The sequence below is a fragment of the Saimiri boliviensis genome, chromosome 18 (assembly GCF_048565385.1).
Source record: "Saimiri boliviensis isolate mSaiBol1 chromosome 18, mSaiBol1.pri, whole genome shotgun sequence".
Taxonomy (NCBI): domain Eukaryota; kingdom Metazoa; phylum Chordata; class Mammalia; order Primates; family Cebidae; genus Saimiri; species Saimiri boliviensis.
This window is the reverse complement of record NC_133466.1, coordinates 21,907,520-21,930,120: the sequence shown is the minus strand read 5'-3', so window position 1 is coordinate 21,930,120 and position 22,601 is coordinate 21,907,520. Positions and strand designations below refer to the sequence as shown.

Here is a 22,601-nt window from a genome sequence, read left to right as displayed (position 1 = left end):
CATATTCAAGCTCCACCAGTTCTCGAAGGCACTCATATACAAGAATGTCAAAATAAAAGATGTAGCATGCTTGTTATATAGTACTTCTGTCTCATTAGAATGAATGAATCATTTTTTCTTCTGTTTAGCAACAGAAATGCGGTAAATTCTGCATTATTCATGTTTGAATTCCAAAGTAATAAATTTATTTTGGACACATTCAAACATGGTTGATTATACAGTAATATATTCAAGAAGAACAACAATATTTTTCCATCAAATCATTCATAATAAATGTTTGCCTTACATATTTAGTCTGGCTATGCAGAGTATATAGGACAATACAAATGCAGTATATCTAGTCAGAAAAAAAGAATTGCTTGATAAGCCTATGAAAGTTATGTTCGTGTTTTGTTTGTTTGTATATAAAGAAAATCAAAATTTTAACTATGAAAATCAAGTGTAAATAGATAGATGGTAGGGATAGGTAGGTAGATAGATAATAGATAGATGATAGAGAGATAGGTAGTGTTAGAGGTAGCTTTAGTTATATACATCATATTCCTATGATGGTATTCTTTAGTGATGTTTTCTAGAAACAACAGAGAAAATGAGTTGAGAGCAACTGAACTTCATAAAGAAATTTCTTCCAGAAACCAGAATCATAATTGTATACCGAGCTGTGAACATAAACATAAACATAAATTACAATTACATATGTATCTCCCAACAAAGACAATGTAGACAATATGATCCAGGCTTGACTATAGAGATGGCATGTGTTCTAATAAAGTCTTAATATATTCTTATTCATAAGTTTCACCTCTGTTTTCTCCCATACTGAGCTAATAGCTCTTGTTTGTACAAAATCCAAATTATTATTGGTAAAAATTTCCAAGTTTCTGTACCCACAGGTTTTCAATTCATTGCAGAACAGCAGCTGTATTCCTACAGACTTTTTTCTTCACTTGTTTCTAATACCCTCTGTAAGATGCCTGCCACGTGTTCCTTATCCCCAAGGGTGACTTCACTATTCATCTGTGTGACTTCACTATTCACTCATGGCTGTATCTTTCACTCAACTGATATGTTACTTATTGTTGGATTAATAGAAAGAATTGTATTTTTTCCTCAATTTTGGCAGAAGAGCAATTCACTACTTGAACCCAAGCTAAAATAAACTTCCAGATTGTGTGTGAAAATGAACACTTTGTTATGTTCTATGCAATACCTTTGAACATATTTCCTTGGCTGCTGCATATGGGGTTACAGTGGTAACTATATTTGGCACACAATATTATAGATTACAGTAGTTCTATGCCTTAATGAAAATTCTGCTCTTCTACTTTTACAGATTATTTTGGAAGCAGATTCGTTGGTAGTTTTGAAGATCTCATTGTAGGGTTATGATCAAAAAGCAATTACATATATAAGACTTTAGAAAGTAATCCTATATCATCTTTGTAGATTGTCAAATAAATGAAGGGGAGGAATTAATTTAATTACACTCTACAGTGTATTCACTCCTATAGAATCTCCAGAGTGAGATTTTCCTTTATATAGATTCATCGTACATTAACACAAATCATAAAATATGCAAAGAGCAGCTGCCTATACTTGCAGGTGCAAGATAGAAATATTTACTACACAGTTTCTACTTGAACCAGGACAGGTGAAGTTTAGAAGGACCCACTCTAGGCAAAATCATTAAGTCTTTAAAACATTTTATTGTTGTTATTGTTCTGGTTTTATTTCTAGCCCAATCAGACATCCTTTTTGGAAAGTTATTTCTCCAGTTTCAGAAATGTAGACTTTAATATGCTTCTCATTCTTCCTAATATAAAATATGCTTGTATTTACTATCAGGGAGCCATTTAGGTGAAAGGTTCTGGACTCTGAAGTCAGTCTGGGCTTGAAACTCACTTTTGAAACTTATTAGCCATGTAATCTTTGGAAATTTAAATGTTTTTCCATATGCTTGCTTATTCTGAAATAGGTATTAAACTGTAGAAGGTGTATGTATCAAATACTGGCAAAACTTCCTTCTTGACTTAAGAATTAAATAAAATAATTAATTTAAAATAAATAACAGACTATATGGAATATGGAGTGTACTGAATGTAATTTAGGTGTCCTTTTTTATGTTAATCTGATTAGTTACATGAATACAGCTAAATGTGTATACATATGGAGCACACATAAAAATATGGTCCCATAAGATTATAATGGGTCTGAAATATTTGTATCACTTAGTGACAAAGTAGCCATGTTAACACCTTAGCACATTGCATTACTCACCTGTTTATGGTGATGCTGATGTAAACAAACCTACTGGGGTGCCAGTCATTTAAATATATAGCACATATGTTTACACATAGTACATAGACTTTGATGATGATAATAAATGATTCTGCTCCTGGCTTATCTAGTTATTACACTATACTTTTTACAGTAATTTAAGAGTGTATTCCTTCTACTTATAAAGGCGCAAACAGAATTGTAGAAGAACCTCAGACAAGTTCTTCAGGAGGTATTCCCAAAGAAGACATTGTCATCATAGGAGAGGATAGCTCCATGCATGTTGTTAACCCTGAATACCCTTCAGTGGGTGAGATGTGGAGGTGGAAGACAATGATGTTGTTGATACTGATTCTAAGTAGGCCTATGCTAATGGCTAATATGTGTATGCGTCTTAGTTTTTAACAAAAAAAGCTTAAAAAAGTATAAAAAGTAAAACAGTTGAAAGTAGATAAAATGTATAAGGATATAGAGAAAAAATATATTTGTGTAGATGTACAATGTGTGTTTTAAGCTATTATTACAAAAAGAGTCAAAAATTTGAAAAAATGAAAAAGGCAGTATAGTAATAAATTACAGTAAACTATTATTGAATAAATAAATATAGAGTTTTTGTGTCCTCTCCTAGTGAAATCAAGATACTTTATTTTCCTGGCATATTGATGTGTTAACCAGCCCAGAAGCTTCACTAAGCTAGAGGTCCACAGTCTTTACTAGAGTTTTATTACATTGGTATATGTGATTAAGTTATTGGCCACAGGACTGGACTCAGTCTTCAGCTTGCTTTCTTCTGTGGAGGTTTAGCTGTTTCAAAGTTCTAGTTTTCTAATCATGTCGTTGGTCCTTCTTATATGACCAGGCCCCATCCTGAAGCTAGGGGCCCACCATGGGTCAGTTCATTTGAATAAAATATAAGATGTGACCCAAGGAGCTCATGAATAACACAGGAACTCTTGTTATTTGGGAAATTCAAGGATTGAGAGTCTCCCTCCCAAGAATCAGGGACAATGGACAAATTATTTATTTGTGTTACATTGGAATTCGAATTCATGTCTATGAGGATAAGAAGTAGGTTGTTGTGTACAGTTTAGATAATTTTGGAATAATTTATTTCACAACATATAACAGTATGTAAAATAGTTTAAAATATTTTATTTCACGTCTGTTTCTTATTCATTCTGCATTATAGCTCTCAAAAATGATGAGGATTTTGACAGAAGGGATTTTCTAACTAGCATCTTGTCTCACTGAACCATTTGATAATACATTTAGAGATTATTACTTTGTTCATATTCCCATATTTAGATTCACCTTATAGTACTTTAAGAAAACTTGATTTTGCTACATCCAGTTATAGAAACAAATTCAAGAAAGAATTTACTTCACACAAGTATTTATCTGTAACACACATGAAATATAATTAAATTTTCACAAAATAAATTCTAAGATATGATTTCAAAACCACATTATGGAATGAATGACAACTCTCCCTGCAAGTTAAGAAAAATATTTTTCCTGTTAAATGCAAAAATAAAATGGGCCATGAGTTTGAGAAATATACATAAAACATAAAGATGGATGTTTGCTGATTCACCAGGTTGTAAATTTTCATGAGCAGTTGTGCTTAAAACTTTGTTTAAATACCAGTTTAGCAAATTACTAGCATAAAATATCACAATTTACATATGACTGCGGGCTGTTAAGAGAATGGAGTATATATAGATCAGCAGAAATTCTGTATGAAAAAGAAAGGTCCTCTCAAGTTCGTACACTTGGTCTCCACACATTTAGTGAAAATGTCCAAAGTATGCATTACTATATTCCAGTCTTACATTTGACATATGCACTTAAATGACTGCAGCCATGGAAAAGAAAAGAGAATTATTGATCATTATCAAAAATGATTGGCATGTATCATGGGTTAGACGAAAACCTGTAAAAAAAAAAACGAAAACCTGTCAGATTACCCAAAATCTTGGAAGCAATTAATTGTTATTTCTAAAAGTTGCCAACATCAGCACTGATCTGAAATATATCCGTTATTGGTGAAGAAACCAGATTGATGTTTAATCTCAAAAAATATCTTGAGTAGTGGTTTAAATTTGCCACTTAGAAGAAATTTGGCAGTTCCTGTGAGGAGATTAAACTGCTTTTATGAATAGATAAAAAATGGGAAGTCCCAATTGCTTACTCAGTCCTTGTGCTTAAAATAATGAAGAGACCAATTAGCATATTCTTTCATCCCTTTTTCTAAATAGTAATGTTGAAGCAAAAAGAGATGTTCATATAATCATGTATTTCTATCCTTGGTGTACACCATTGAATTAATGATGTCAGGAATACAGACTAAGGAAATAAATTCAGCAATTCCACTGAAGTAGCTTACGGTTCAGTAAAAAGAAAGATAAATGCATTGCATTCAGTGTTGACAGCCAAAATAGAGGTCAGTGATTACCTGTAGGAGAGAGCAGGATTGAAGTACTTCAAAGGCATTTTACTGAAAGAGGGGAGGCTCTAGAGGGATGTGGGAAGGTAGAAGAGAGATGAGAAGCTCTAGTGTTATCTAGAGTGCAGCTAGTCTGTGTGGCCTCCTCCTCTGCTATGTTGAATGTTTTTTAATTAATCAGCACTCTTACCTCTTGTTAACAATTTTGTTTGCTTTATTTTTCTTTGCTGAGGATATTATTTGTTGTTAGATTGAAAACATTGAATTGGCACACTCTTTTCTTTTTGCTATGCTTGCATCGCTTGATATAACATACACGAATTAAGCATTATTAATGCATTTAGGTCTTTTAAGAGTAGTTCTCTGTATGGTTACCAACATAATACTATAATAATAGTTTCTTGTTTGTTTGTATGTTTGTTTCTATTTGTTTACTGAGTGTCAGGAACTGTTCTCAGAATTTACATGTGTTATCTATGTAGTCATTACAAAAACCATAAGGAGCAATCACTATCATCATATTTTTCAGATAAACAAATTGAAGTGAGAAAAATTTAAGTAAATAAAAAAGTTTCACATTTAGTAAGGTGAGACTGAAATACAATCCTATTTTTCTTCTCCCAGAGTCAGTTCTAGCTAATAATTAGGACAGTGGGACCAGTTTGGGTTCTGATGCCCCCAGTTTTCTCCTGGCACTGTCTGTCTAGATTAGACTAATGCAGTGATTGAAAACTAATAATGATTCCTGGAATCACTGCAAGTAGACTTGGAAGTCTCAACCAACACCCCAGGACCCAGAAAAAAATCAATTTATATTTAGCAAGACTGGACAGCTGCCACCAGGTGGCACTAAATTCAATTAAAACTGGAAGGCTGCAGTAGCATCCCTGATCATCCTTGGCTGGGCAAGCTCAGCTTTATTTTTACAGTTCTGTAATATACAGAATTGAAATATTTACACTCCTATTGTCCTGTTATGACAGAGTTTTCTGCATTTTGATTTGAAGTTTAAAAAAATCCTGAAGATAATATATTATAATTTTCATGGATGATTACAAGTACCTTTTGGAAAAATGATAGAAGTTTGACCTTTTGAAACAGAATGTTAGATTTGCAAAAAAGTTGAAAAGCCATTAATTTTAAACATAAGTAATGACTGAATTACCTTTGCAGTATATTTGCAAAGGAGAACTGATGTTGCCTGACCTTTCTAGTGAGTAACATAACCCCCAGGGACTAACCTAGATACCTTTGGTCAGTTGACAGAAAGCAGTTATCAAATTGAGCCAAAATCTGAGTTTTCACAACTATTTTATTTTCCTACATAGTTCTAATTTTAGAAATATCATAAAATCAAATGTGGCAATTACAAATTAACTTTTCTTCATATATTTTTTAAAACTACTATGATTTACTTACTGAAGAAATACTAATTGAGTGATTATGCTATGCCTGGTGTTAGGGAACGAATAGTGGATCACAGAGATAAAACGTTACCACTGTAGGGTTTACTCTCATGTGAAGAAAAGAGTTGACAGATAAATAAATATAGTGACTATGGATACTGTTAGTTTGATACATGTAACATGTAAAGGATTAAGATAAATGTAACTACAAAAAATTATTGAATTTGTATCATATACCAGGCGCACTATCTTAAATACTCTTCATGCACCATTGTATTTAATTCTCACAATAGCCTTGTTAGTTAGCGTTTTGTTTTGGTCCACAACAATCCTTGATTTTGGTAATTCACTAGAAAACTCAGAGGACTCAGAAAAGCTTTTGTATTTATGGATCCTGTTCATTCAGCAAAAATTTACAGATCAAAAGGGCAAAGGGAAATGGCAGATGGGACAAATAGAAGCCAGGCATACATTTCTGAGTGTCTCCTACCAGTCTAATGACACTAGGACACACTTAATTTTACCCCAAATGATGTGTGACAGCACATGCACATATTCACTAGAGTAGTTCCTCTGAGTTTTGGTGTCCATAGTTTTATTGGAGTCCCTTATATAATGATTCAGCATCCTCTAGACTGATTCAGCTACTCACTCCAGCCTCTTTCCAGAGCAAAAACAGATGTTCACCTTAAATCACATGGTTTATCCAACTGGTACTCTGGCCAAAGGCCTCAGGCACACAAGTACTGGTGGTCAACATAAATACAGTGTGGCCAAGGCCTCAAGCATCCATAACCACTCTTATCAGGGAGAATATTTTAAGAAGTAGGTTGTCTCCGAAAGGCTGCCAATTCTTTTTTTGGAATGTGCAGAGTTTGGTAACCAGGGTTTGCTTATTCCACCTATCTGGCCAATGGCATACAGTCTCTTACAGTAAAACAATTATATTTTCCTGAATATTTATATTTATTTTAACATTTATATTTTAATCATATTTTTATTTCATCATAGAACAAATCAGTAAAAATTGCAGATGTATTTGTCATGCCTTCCCAAATGAATTGGCTGGGCACATACATAAGATATTATAGACATAAGTCATTACAATTTATTATTTCTGGGTTATAAGTCAGTTGGGGTCAAGAGCAAGCCTTTCTGCCTTGGTCACAGGCTTGTGCTAAGATTGATGGAATTTAGTTTGCGTATGCTATGAGACCTCTCACAAACTTTCCTGTCTAGTGTTGAGGCCATTCTCTAAGGGAATTTGGACCCACTCTGTGACGCCTATTGCTTTATTGCCCGAGAAGCCCATCGTCTTTCTCAGGGCTGCTTAATAGCTTTCCAGGTACCCAATACATGATTCTACCAAGAACACTTGGGCATTTAGGACATACAGCTTACTGTTTTGTACATTGTAACCTGGAGCTCTGTTAAGCATTTGGTCATCAACACTTACACAGTGATAAATTTCCCAGAAGTTGTAAACCATCATATTGTCTGATGGGCCAGTGGGGAGTAGTTTCTTCAAATATCTTTTCAAATGATATCATTTGTAATAGATAAAACTAGAAGAATAAGAGTAAGGAGATTCTTGCTAGAATTGCTAGAAGCCCACTCAGTCATTAAAAGTTATTGCAGAGCTTCGTCACATTGTGTGACCACATTGTCATGCAGAATGATGCCTCTAACTTTACCAGATTCGTATCTGAATTTGCTACATTCAAATAAAACTGCTCTCTTCCTGCGACATGGATTTCCAAGCAGTAATTTATCCTTCAATATATTGCATCTGTTTCTAAAAGTTTGTTTGGTGAAATAGAATCTTTCTAATCAGTCACAAAATTCAGACTTAAACTCCAGTTCATCAAATTGTATTGATAACCTGTATACAAATATTTAAATCTTTTACCATAACCTGGTAACTACCCTTGTCTAAGTATTACTTTAACTCCAAATGATACTAGGTTTGTTGTTTCATGTCTTTTCTCTTTCTTTTATGTGATTAACCTTTATAAATGGCTTTCTATATTTTTTGATTGGGTTTTTGGGGTAAGCTGTGAGTTATTTGTGTATGAGTGAGTGGGAGTTAAAATGAACATTCTTACATAGTTCACAGAGAGGACTGCCAATTTTTTCTCTTTCTTTTACTCTCCCCTTGAAATCTATTGTGCTTTATAATCAGATCTTTAAATTTTTCAGCCATGATTAACTGTAGATTTTGAAGAAAAAAAATCGAATACATGTGTTTACTTCCATATAATGATTTAGTCTTTGGTTTTAGTTTGAATAGCATAAAAGAGATATTATATTTATAATGTATTTTTTAAATTGTATAAGCTTGAACTTTAGGAAACAGAACAAGAAGAGCACATTAATCTAAAGTAAACATAATAAAACAAATCAATGACATTGAAAACAGGAAATTGAGAGAGAAAAATCTATGTTTAATAATATTATTAGATAACATTAATAAGGTTGGCAAGCTTCATTCCATCGAGGGTTCCTCAGAAAATAGAGAAAATGAACAGCTGATTGATATCAGAAATGAAAGTGGGGACATCACTACAGATCTTATGAACATTAATATAATAAAGGAATACTATAACAATTATCTGCTTATGAATTTGATAACCTCCACAAAATACACCAATTCCTTGAATGACACAATCTTTCAGAACTCATAAAAGAAGAAAGAGATTATCTGAATAGGCCCTTATTAAATAAATTGAATCTATATGTAATCCAAAATACAGAGTGCAAATCCCATGTGAGTTCATGGGTGAATTATACCAAACATTTAAGGAAGTGATTACACTAATTCTCCATAATCTCTTTCAAAGGACAGAAGCAGAGGGAATACATCCTAACTAATTATATGTGGTCAGCATTACCCTAATACCAAACTAGATTACACAGTCAATTAGACAAAGGTGCGGTAATACATTTATAATATGATACTTTCAGCCACTGTTGTGATTAATTGCCATGCATTAAACATTGGCTGAGAAATGACACTTGAAAATGATGATGGGATTATTACTATTTAAACGGGTTCTACACTGGAGGGTGATAAGGACTTGTAACATGTTTTCTTAAGGAACTATTCCAAATTACAAATAACTGTTCTTCAATGTTCAATAAAAGATGAAGCTTATAAAATTTAGAAAAAATAAAAGATAGTTAAGACTGGGTGCAGTGACTCATGCCTATAATCCCAACTCTTTGGGAGGCTTGAGGTGGGCAGATCCCAACCTGAGGTCAGGAGTTTCAGACCAGCCTGACCAACATGGAGAAACCCCATGTCTCCTAAAAATGCAAAAAAAAAATAGCCATGTGTGGCGGGGCATGCCTGTAATCCCAGCTACTCCGGAGGCTGAGGCAGGAGTATCCCTTGAACCCTGGAGTTGGAGGCTGTGGTGAGCTGAGATCATGCCATTGCACTCCAGCCTGGGGAACAACAGTGAAACTCCATCTTGGAAAAAAAAAAAAAAAAAAAAAAAAAAACTAGTTAAAACTAAACTGTAGTGAACACTCACCTTTGCCAGGTGCTGTTAGTAGGAGAATTTGCATGAATAATATTTAATCCCTCATTTATCTCTATTTGGTAGGTTATATTTTGTCTTGTTCTGATATTGAAAAAGCTGTGAGGTCCTCAGAGGTAAATAAATTGCTCTAAGTCACACAGAAAATGTTGAAGTCAGGTATCAAATAGTCTGCCTCCGGAGTGTATCTTATGGCAATTTTCTCATACTGGTTCCACTTTGCTTGTTGTTTTTCTTAACAATCCTTGGCTGCCACTGACTGGAACAGCAAGGGCACTGAGTTTTGAAGAAAATATTTGATGCTACCATTTTTCGAGGTCAGTAGGCATCTGACAAGATTGATGGGCAAAGATAAAACAATAAAAAATATTTTGGAAGTCTTTTCTGTAGTTAAAAGATATTGGAGTACAGTTGATTGAATTGAAACACAGGATATGTTGTACTCTGTACTGGAGAATGCTAACGGGGGTAGAATTAAAGGTCAGCATTAAATCAACATAATCATTTGTTTTCCCTTGGTAGGTGTACAGTGAATGGAAGGAATTATGCTAATTAGTATAGTACTATAGCTTGTACATTATTTATATTTCCAGATTGCAAGAACTTTAGTCCCTTATGTTTTAAAAAGCCTAATCACTATAAGCAAAATAAATAAATTTTATGTCTTTTATTCTTAAATAATAAATAATATTTATTATTCCTTAATAAATCAGCATAACACACATAGGTTGTGGCCTTTTCACATTTTGATTTTTTCTTTCTCACCAAATATAAATCATCTTTTTTTTCTGTGTAGTGCCCTATTTATGCTTTTTTTTTTTTTTTAGCAAGTTTGCATTTGTTTCCAATTGTTTTCTGACAGAATAGTGACAAAATCATCAGTTTGATAAATTAAGAGGAAAAAATAACAGCTTTTCACAAACTGGAGTCTCAGGCCAAAAAATTTTTTAAAGTTTTTAGATGCAGTAATACTACCCTTATTTAAGAATATTATAATATTTGGTAATGTATGAACTTCCTTAGACATGCATTTCATTTTGACCTAACATCATTTGAATCATGAGATTTTGTAAATATCTGTTTTTTTCTAAACATTTGATTCTAGTCATGTGCCATCTGTAGGTCTGAAAAGTTCTTCTGTAAAATGACACCTTAAAATAATTCTTTCTTAGCATATACTTTACATGTGCATTGCATATTGCACAGTTTTTGTCATATGTAACTGTATAATCACCATTTATAAAGTTTGTCATAATCATACGTGAGGAGCACTTGCATTGGTTTAAAAGTATTTCAACATACAACTGGATAAAGTGTTTTCTCTCACTTACTAAACCACACTATCAATTTTATCTAGAGCTGCAGGCGATTCATTAATACATGAATATATGACATTTAAAATATTTATGTAACTGAAAATTGGACATTTATAAACTGCATCAAACATGCTATTAGCTGAGATTTTTCTAAAAATTTACAGACATTTGAAGTCTCTTCACGTATACATCTCAACTTAAATTATTTTCCAAATGCATATTTTATAAAGAACTATTAAATAAATTAAAAAGTAAAATATGTTTATTTTACTTTTCCTGTTTGATCCTTTATTGCTTTAAAAATTTACCTTGTAATATTATTTATGAGATTCAATAACTGAGGACTTGACTAATGGTTATATTGTGAAATGTATCTTCTCTTCTTGCAAGGGAATTTGAGAATGCAGAGTACTGTAAATAATTAATGTAACATTATACCTGAAGCATAAAGAATATTCAAATGTTGTAGAAGTAAATTATAAAAATTGTGGTTTTTGTTATATTTAGTAACATGCAAGAAAATTTACCTACTGATATTAGAAAGATATCCCAGGGAACTATTTGAAGTCAGTTGCTAATTCCTTGGTATTCATTGGAAAGGAAGTGGACAATGTTCAGTGGAATTAAATGTGACAAATAATGTTATGAAGAGTTAGATATATAGTATTATACTTCACAATAGTTGCATTTCAGAGTAATACAGACTTACTTAGAGAAATATTAATAGACTTTTTTTCCATTCCATTTGTAAGGTTGTCAATAGCAATAAGCCTTGTATTTAGTTAGAAGTGTACCACATCAGTGAGGTCTGAAATAATATATTTTCTGCACCTTCATTTAGTGAACATTGAAAGACAGTAAAAAATGACCATAGGCGTATTCTTAGGAAACACGCTAAATTGAGTTTATTTAATTGTTTCTTTAGATTTCCTGAGGGTAAGGCAAGAACATATCTCTAAAGGATATGCCATAAAACCTCTTTTGAGAGAGGCATAGGCAGTTGGATGTAAATACACTAATATCTGGGTATATTACATCCTGAATCATCCTACATCTTTGGAGTCATGACTAGCATGCTTACAGAAATAAAAATGCCAGTTACTCTTCAAACTGTCTGCCATATATGTCATTTTATCAATGAGACTTCAGATGAAAATTGAGCCTAGAGCACAAAGATTATCTGCAGCATAATTAGCATACCCATAGGCTTTAAGGATTGCAAGACCTAGGATTAGCATACAGGTTTGAAAATTAGAGGCTCAATCAAAACCTTTAAAGATTTGGCTATCCATCCCTTTTTATGGAACATAGGTGATAGGAGTGCTAGATTTAGCAAATAACACAAGATGCCTAGTTAAACTTAAATTTCAGATAAGTGATGAATGCTTTCTTATTAATAGTATAAGTGTCTTTCATGCAATATTTGGAACATATTTCTAGGAAAAGTATCAGTTTTTATTCAAACATCAAATGGAACTGGATGTCCTGTATTTTCTCTAGCCAGCCTATAGTGTGTCAGCTTGGGGATGGACAAGGCTCAGCATCATTTTTGCCACCTGACCAGTGCTGTCTGAGGGATAATGCATTTCTGACAGACTATGTTTCTGGAAGGCAATAAGTATAAATTTCATTTTTGAAATGGAATTATTTCAGGAAATTTGCTGAGTGCCTACTTGATATGAGAAATCCTGTTAGGTGCTTGCTTGGCAGGAAACGAATAAGATCACTGCCTTTACGGAGAAAACAAGTTTAGCTAGGAGACAGGAATTTTTTAACAAATAAACACCAACAATATAATTATAATTTATAAAGAAAATTGTTATAAGGAAAGAGAGCCATGGTTAAATAGAAAGGCCAAGGAAGAGTTATGTGAGAGTGCATAGTTTGAGCTGAGGAGTGAAGATAAAGAATGATCTGAGATAATCATGTCCAAAGCTAAGAAAAGAGCTAAGGAGTGAGAATCTACACATGATAATAGCCTAAATCAAGAAAGGACTTGACAGGGAGTGTAATGGAAAATTTCTAGAACATAGTGAACAGTCAAATTATATAGATCCTTGCAAGTCATAGCAATAAAATTAATTTTTTATTAAATTAGAAAGAAATAAGATGACTTAAAACAGAAAAATAATGTAATTTGATTTGTCTTTTTAGATGAGCCTGGTTAATAGAATAGATGGTAGAAGAGCAAGAATACAAACTGGGAAACAAGTCAAGATATAAATACAGTAATTCAGGATCAGGGCTGGGGAAGGGTGGTGATAGTAAACTTGAAAAACCAGTGTGGTAACATTAAAGAAAACAAGAAGTGGATTCACTTAAGGTTTTCTTTGGAATTAGTGGGGAGGGCATGTAGAAACTGTTAAGGGTTTAGTTGTTGGGTCTGATAGAAAATGAGGATGAAGGCTGATTTCGTATTTTAGCCAAGAGTAGCTAATGCATTTATTAGAGAAGGAAGCCATGGATAGGATAGATTTGTGAAGGAAAATTCAGTGTTAGTGATCGGTAGTGACAAGCGGATTTGTACCATGGTAGGTATCCACATTATTTCTGGATTGATTCCTAAAATGAGTAGTCCAACATTTGCATCTGATAGCCAAAATAGCCAATTTTATGTGTTTAATCTTTTGTTTCTTTCCTTGTTCTCAGAAGACTAATTCTCTGCAGGAAATTTGGTTTAAAACAGAAATGTTTGTGTTAACTTTCTCTTTCAGAAACATCCAGTATGTATTCTAAGAAAGAGTATTAGATGTTTTTGAGTCACCAGGAGTACAGAAAACAACAACAATAAAAGACAGAAAGAAAAAAGAAAAGAGCATTAGGGTAGCTGAGAAACCATTGTGACAAACTGAGTTCTTTCAATTAAGAGATAGTACCTGTGAAATACGTGAAGCACTAGGCTATTTGTATTACTGTGTTACCATCTCTGAATCACTTGACTGGAACTCTTAGATCAAATCAATCATACATTATAGGTCTGTATTGATAACACCAGTGCCATTTGTAAATGATTGGACCAAAAGTATCAACAGAATATTTCAGAAAAAAACATAAATACCAAGAAATGAGAGCGTCATTCCAACTATCTATATATAGTTGAAATATCCTCCTAATGGTGATGGATAGTGATAATTGAATATCATTATTAACCATCTGTCTTTCACATATATTGCTAATTTGATGTTCTAATAAATTCTTGCCTAATATCAATCTAGTTTATATGAAATATTAACTGTAGAGTTTTTCTATGAAAATGTAAATGAATAATTGACACATTTATGACCATGTAACATAGAATATTGAAACATGAACAAAATAAGAGTAAAAATATTTTGATGGAGAAATTAATAACATTTTAAGACAGTTTTAAAGTTAGATTATTTTTAAGTATTTCTTTTTAGAATTTTGCTTTCCATTAGGAATGTTCAAAGTTTTTTCCTGAATAAAAATATTATATGTTTAATTTTCCATGTTGAATACAATCATGAAATTAAGCTAAACCAAAGTTTTGTTTAAATCAGCATTTATCTGTACTAGAGAATTGCTGTAGTAGTTACTTATGGCTTCGGATTATAGAACTGTTTTTTGATGGAATGGTTAAAAAAAAGCAAAAAAGAAAACAACGAAGTCTGGAAATTGGAATCTCCTTACAGACATATCTATTATAACCAAAAATTAAACCTAAATATAAATGTCTAGCCTGTATTCAAAATCAGTGCCTATTTACTTAGAACACTTGTAGTTACTTTTTCAGATCAGCCATACTTAATTTATTCTGTAAAGGCAATTTCATCCACATTTGAAAAAGTAAGAAAGAAAGAAACAGAGTATGTTGTAGGACCAACTGTGAAAGTTATCTCCCAGCAAACTTTTTTTTTTTTTCAAGAAACCTTTAGATACAGCAGAAACTTAAATGAAAATCATGTGCAGATCCTGTTTTTACTAATTTAGTGCTAGCAAATTATATCCTACAAATAAATCAGTGTTAAACCCTGTTTATTTTCCTTTGTAATCACTATGATTGTTTTATAAATATGTATTTGCTCAAAGATTTCACTCATCATATATCACTTGTCTCAAAATCCATATTTATTCATTATCTTTGAAAGTGCATTTACACTGTCTAGAAACATATGATTACATGCTTCATTGAGTTTTCATAAACAATTTTAGAAATATTTATTAATTAGCATTACCAAATGCACCTGAAGTGCTCTCCATTTCACATGAACAACAAATTTTAATTATAGTGTTGTTCTTATTTCATAGTCATCTATCAAAAATATCACATGTTGCATATATATTTAAAGTCAATGAAGTGAAAGGAAGCCATGTATTACATTAATTTTTAATGAAATCCTTATTTTATAAAAAGTAATGCAATGTTAACATGTCTTCCTTTCCCTTTCCTTCTCTCACCCACTCTCTTTCTCTCTCTCCTCTTTTATCCCTCCCTCTTTCCCTCTTTTCCCTTCCCTTCTCCTCTCATCCCCTGCCCTCACTTTCCACCCTTTCTTCCCTCATTTCTACCTTCCAATAACGGACTGTATACTTTTCTCTCAATGAAATGAATTGTACTTCATCTTTCTTGTCATATTGACCATCACTGCTTTTGCCATGGGACAGTATTGATGATAGGTAAGTTTATAAAATAAAAAATAGAATATTTTCCTTCATAATCTCTATAATAAATTTTATAAAAAAAATTTTATATGATTATATATTTGATTTTAGATAGAATAGGAATTAACATGTTTTAATATCATTGCATTGAAATTAATAATTTAAGCTGAAAATCAGTCATTTTATCTGATTAAGCACAAGGATATTAACAATTTAGTTACATAATAAAAACAGTTTATTGCTGTTTTTTTCTTGTGATGAAAAATGAATCACATTTTTTTTAAATCAAAGCAACTAGTCTGGATGAATTAATTTATATTTTTCTTTCTAATAGAACAATGATAAGGCTGAATTTGATTAGTACTTTTGATTTTTCTTTTGCTAAAGTAGGAAAGAGAGAGAATTTGAGACAGAAAGAGAAATGACTAGTTCAGCTAGTGGTAAATATAGTCAATACAGCCTTCTTTTAATTTTAATATAAACATTCAGATTAAGTCAATTTATGATTGGTTCATATTTTCTTCACAATTTCAAATTTTTACATAAATGGTTCATTCATCAAAGCAAAACCTTAATTTTTGGATGTTTTTCAGAGAAACAGATATTTTCTGTGAAAAGAATTTAAATTGAAATGTGAAAAGAAAATACTTTACATTAAGTTTACACTATAAACCAGACACTGGGGTGGAAAGAGATGAATTAGGCATATTTACTAACCTCATACTCCAAGTTCTCAAAATCTGTATTTTAAATACATGTTAGAATAAATAATCTACCTTTACCTATATTAAATTATATACTTTGTTATTCTAGTCTATATAATTTTACAGAAGTTGAAATCATTTAAAATAGAAAAAAATATTGTAATTACATTTTTAAAATAATATATTTTTAATATTTATATATTTTCTAAAAATTATTAACTACTCTCATTACCTATGAAATGGTTCTCTTACGTCTGGGCTTCAGTTTTGAAGAGACTACACATTTTGGCAGCTCATCAGTATCAGATATTTGCAGAGAGAGTACAAGGTGAAATTTTCTCACAAAGTTAGTGTCTACCTTACAAGTCCTAGAATTGGTGAGGGTAGATTCAGGGATGAAAGCTCATAATATTTGAATATTGTTAGGCTAGAGGGGCTGACACACAAATTGTAATAATTATCAGATCTTTCCAAGCTGCCTCTGAACTTTTATGCAATAGTTTCACAAAATTAAGGTTTGACATGAATTCTAATGAATGAATTTTAATGAATTTAAGACTAGGAGCCTTTATAGGTTAACAGATTTAAAATTTAAGATTCATTCTAATGAATGAATGAATTTAAGATTATGAACCATTATATTTTAAACAATGTAATAATTACCAGCTTTATCCTGATTTTTTTATTCCCAACGGCTACTTAGAAAGTTCTACTAACTGCAGTTGTTGACTGTATTATTAAATTAATATTTTCTGATAGTCTACTTCATATGTTTCTTACACCATCTATTAGTAAGCAGCACAAAACTGTATAAACCCAAAACAAACTGAATTTTTTGTCTAGATTTCTTTTTTTCCCCTCTTCTCATATATTACTTTGCCTTAAGAAATTTCTTGGCATGAAAACACTAATTAGAAATTCCAGTCAATTCTAAAGTGACATTCTCCCCACATGCTATTGGTGTTAACTGTAATTAATCCTAACAGCTGTTGTCTTCTTTTATGTGTGACATTTGTCAAGAAGCCATCCTCATGGTTTCAGCTGATTATTTAGTATCTTAACTGTTTTATTCAAACTAGAAAACATATTTACTACCTTAGAAGTAAACAATTCTGGTTAATATATGTGTCATTTTCATGGGTAATAGACAGTTGTTTTAAGGTCAGTTTTTGCAAGTGCAGATGTAGGACATCATGGATTGACTCCAGTATAAACTACGGTGTCAGCCATGTCCCTGGGATGCAGCACAATGTATCCACAGAGGGAGGGCTCATCTGTTGTTTCAGTTTTCTATTGATGTGTAACAAAACAGAACTAAACTTCATAGCTTAACAGAAAAACAATTCATTATTTCTCATAATTCTCTTGGTTGATTGAAAATTCCCTTTCATTGTCAGTAGAACACTGGACTGCCAGACAGTCCCAAATGGCCTTCCTGAAATGCCTGACTGTTGGTGCCACTGCCATCTGGGAGATCAGCTGGAGCTTTTGAGCAGGACTTCATTTGTCCTTCACATTGGCTTCTCCTCATCACTACTTGGCCTTCCTCACAGAGTGATGGCTAACATCCAACATAGGATGTTCCAATGGGTGATGAAAAGCTGTGTAACTCTTAAGGCCCGGATCTCAAAGTTACACAGTGTTACAGTTTTCCAAAAAACAATTAAATAAAAAATTTGAATTTTATGGATACATAATAGTTGTACATTTGATGAGATACATGTGATAAATGTATATTTAGATATTTTTCCATTTTTAATCAGATCTATTTGCTATTGAGTTGAGTTCCTTGTATATTTTGGTTATGCATCTTTTGTCAGGTGAAGAGTTTGCAAATATTTTCTCCCATTTTATAGATTGCATCATCACTTTGTTAATTGACATTCAATTCATTGAAAGAGTTTGTGAGATTAGATCGTAAATAGGTACATCTATTTTACTTCTTTTTTAAACTAGTAGTAAATATAACTTATTTATTCAACAAATGTGAATTGCTATGTTGAAGATGTTATAGATGTTGAAAGCTTAAAGATTACTTTTTATCTATTCAAACATTCATTCACTTACTAGGTTTTGCCTTACTTCACAAGAGGTTAACATATTTATTGTGGTTTATGATAAAACACTCTAGGACAATACCACAAAATGAAGCAAGCCATCAATAGAAAGAAAGAAAGAAAAGAAAAGAAGAGAAAAGAAAGAAAGAAAAGAAAGAAAAAGAAAGAAGGGAGGGAGGGAAGGAGGGAGGGAGGGGAGGGTTATATAGAGAAATGAATACACTGTGTTAATATCTCAAGCCCCAAACTATACCAATGCTGTGAGAAATTCAAGAACAAAAAATCTTTTAGTATGAAGTTATCATCATGGTATTTCTCAGCATTGTGTGATACGTATGCACATGTGTTTTCAAAGAATGTTATGATATTCTGTAATCATGTGAAGTACATGAATGGGCCATTTTCTTTTCTCATATCCTTCTCTATTGATGATCATTGTTGTTGAAAACAGCCCTATTCTCAAACCCAAATCAACTGATCAAATTATACATTTGCACATTAGAAGATGGCTTGCTTCCGTTATATTTTTTAAAATGTAAGCACAGTTTTGTTTCCCTTTGCCTAGATATTTTTCATTTGTCTTGAGTTTCATTGAAATAAGAGAATATGCTAGTAGGAAGAAAAGGACTTTTGATTTGATTTCTAATTTTTTATCATCATTAATGGGACACAACACCTGTATATATTTAATAGTTTCATCTGTATATAGGTAGTAGTTAAATGTGTCTCTTTATAGATATACCATTTCGCAGTCCATAAATAATCTCAGCATTTTATGCAGCTGAAAACTGATTTAGTATGAAAAGTGAAATAAGCAATGTTAAGGCAGAATTATATAGTTTACAGTAACTAATTTGTTCTCATGCTTACCCAATTACCAAAACCTTGTTGCATGCTTGTGGTGTGCATTGTAAAAAATTAAAACAAAGTCTTCTTTTTTTAAAAATATGATTGTTGCAGTGTGCCAATGACTGATGGCCACACTACGAAGGCAGATGTCCTTCGTAGGACAACTGCCCATCAGTTAGGCCCTTTTCTATCTTAGGGCCTTTAGCTTTCTCAAACTTCTACTGAAAAGCCTTTCTGCAGGCACTAGGCACTTTCACAACTTGGCTTCTTCATTCCTTACTCAGTTCTTTTCTGAAATGTTTATTCTTTGTGACAGTTTCTATAGTCCTCCAATGTTTCTTATCCTCTTCTTATGTTTTTCTTTTCTCTTGCATAATATTTATCACCATCGGACAGACCTTGTATTAATTTATCAGTTTGCTATCTGTCTCCCTGTCCCATTAGATGTAATCTCTGTTACCATAGGAAATAGTTTTTAGTTTAATATTGTTCACAGCCTGCCTTGGTGGCTCATGTCTATAATCCCAGCACTTTGGGAAGCTGAGGTGGGATGATTGCTTAAGCCCAGGAGTTTGAGACCACACTGGGCAACATGATGAGACCTCATCTCTAAAAAAATACAAATAAAAATGCTGTTCATTATTGTATCCCCAGCACCTGGAACAGCTACCAAAACATAGTAGTCACTTAGTAATATTTTTGAACAAATGACTTGGTCATTATTGTCATTATTGGTCATTATTGGTCATAATGTTGAAATGACAATTCAACATTAATACTAATGAAATATTTGGCAAATATGTTTTAACTAGTATTGATATTGCATGTTGATTCATGTAGAGTATTATTTAGTAACTTTATAACAATGTTAAATTCCCCAAGAGCAGTTGGAAATATGTATTAGTTTCCAAATAGACACATCTCATACAATGTAAGAGGAAAACATCTCTACCATGAATTATCCGAACAGTATAAAAATGTTTTAATAAATGGTTAAGGTTGAATGTGGTTACTCTTTTCACATAAAATCCAGAATACGTATTTGCTGATGAAGGGAATTCCTTCATTTTTACTCTGGTTTTAAGTGGCAGAGACAGTAGCTTCCACTTGGATATTCATGTCTATTATCCCAGCTATTAATGTGATTCATGGTACTGAATAACATCTATAAATTTTGTCATGTGTCTGTTTTATCATTTTCATTAGTGTTTTGATCTAGTTGAATTGGCTTTGCTAAAATTTATATTAGCTATCTTCACCAACCCAATTTTATTTTAGCTGTTCAATTTAGAATGTTACTTCACATGCAATTTCTATCATGCCCCAGTGCACTAGAAAGGCAATATCTTTGTAAAATATACTTACTTTGGTTATGATTTTGACAGAGATTAGCACTTGACAACTTGCCATGTTGGGCAGTATTTTTCCTACTAAGGTATATGTATGCCTCATTCAAATAATTTTAGTCACTTATGCAAAGTGTTCTATGGAGCATTTGCTCTTCTGTGAGATAAAATAAATAGTCCAGGAAAAGTAAGATAATTTAATAATAATTTTTAAAACCAAATTGTGAACATGTACTTTCGTAATGTTTGTATTAAGTAATGCAATACAGATGGTAAATCATTCATCCAGAATAACTATGCATACAATCTGTGATATGCTTGGTGCTAAAAATATGGTATGGGAATAAGTAGCAGTTTTTGAGAAGTTACTAAATCTTAGGCACAGTGCTAAGGATGTTATATAAATTACTTTATAGAGTCTGTACTACATCCTTATGAGACAGCCATTAATTTATTATTTCCATTTTACAGAAGAGGAAATTCAGGGACAGCAAGGTTAAAAAATTTTCCTGGGTCACATAACTGATACATTATGAAGTCAGAGTTAAAATGGTTTGTGGTTTGACTTCAGAAGTGAATCTCTTAATCTCAATGCTGTGATGCCTCTCACATAACTGTGAATAGCAGAACCACTGCAGATAGTGTCTATGAGACACAGAAACAAACGGATCTATCTTTACTGTGAAGTGAATTTTATGGCCATGTTAAGTAAGAGATGCCATGGGGACATATTAGTGGGGGCAGCTAAATCAGCTTTGGGAGGTAAGGGCATGAGGAAATGTTAAGAGGAGAGACCTTGTTTATGTTTTCGCTGTCATGTTCCTCAACCTGGCCATGGCATTACCTGGCAAGAAAATGTGCTAAATGGGTACTGTTGAATTGGTAAATTAATCAGGTGTGACATCTACACAAAATCTTAAAATTTCAGTGTATGAAATTCCAAGAGATCTCTCTGAGAAATTTATATGATTATATGAATTTCCATTTATGGAATTTATGTAGATGAGTCTGAGACTACTTGTTTTATGCCTTGTTATATTCTCACTGTACTGTATCTAAAAGAACACCTCAGTATTACTGACCAAGAAGACTAAGTGTCACTCCAGTTTACTATAGTAAGACTAAATTTGAAAAATAACAAAATAACAAAAAAATTAAAATGAAAAGCAAAACCAACGAACTTTGTGATCCCACATTTTTATTTTAATGATGTAGCAGTTGATACATTTAAAGAGATGGGATTGAATGTTGACCACTACATTTTAATCAGTTTATGATTCTAATGAGAATTTACCAGAATGTTTATTATCTTAGGAATTAAAATGATAAAGGAGAAAAACATTTGTTTTCTAATACTTATATATTAATAAAATATTACTTTTGGGTGTGTTTTGGCTTTGGAGGGATTTTACCATTCTTGTACAATTTTTGTTTGAATCATATGCAATGCTTTGAAGACAGGTGATTTAGCTTATTGAGGTCATACTTCTGATAAAATTAGTTAGGGAATTTGTGGAGGAAGGAATACAAGCAGGGAATTAGTTTTGGTGAAGACATGGGAAATGCTAATGACTTCACCTGCCAAGGGAGTTCTTTGAAGTTGGGATTTGTAAAAGAAAAAAAAAAGAAAAGGAAAAAGTAGTCTTTTATGATATCTTCAAAGAGTACTGAACATTCTCTGTTTTAACTGTAGAGTACATTTTGGCACTTTAAAGGCTGATAACGTGATACAATGGTTCTCAAAATGGGCTGCTTACAATCATGGGGATCCTTTAAAATCTAGAGCCCAGGCACTAGATTTTATTGGTATAGGAGGCAGATCTGGGCATGAATATTTATTTGAAGCTCTCCAGGTGATTCTAATGCACAGCCATTGTTAATAATAACTAATCCAGACCTCTATAGCAAATTAAAATCAGGATGGTTATTTATTGGAAAGAGTTAATATTCAAATAGCAGTGTCTCTGTGTCACATCCCAGTTTCTTGCCAATTTTCCATTCTAGTAAATACCTAGAGTATTAATATTGAAAGAAA

The 22,601-nt window shown here is 32.4% G+C and overlaps 1 protein-coding gene across 5 annotated transcripts in view; it reads left to right on the top strand.

Annotated features, from left to right (window-relative positions):
- Positions 1 to 22,601, top strand: part of NCAM2 (neural cell adhesion molecule 2) — a 504,760-nt gene that overhangs the window by 157,208 nt on the left and 324,951 nt on the right. The window lies entirely within an intron of this gene.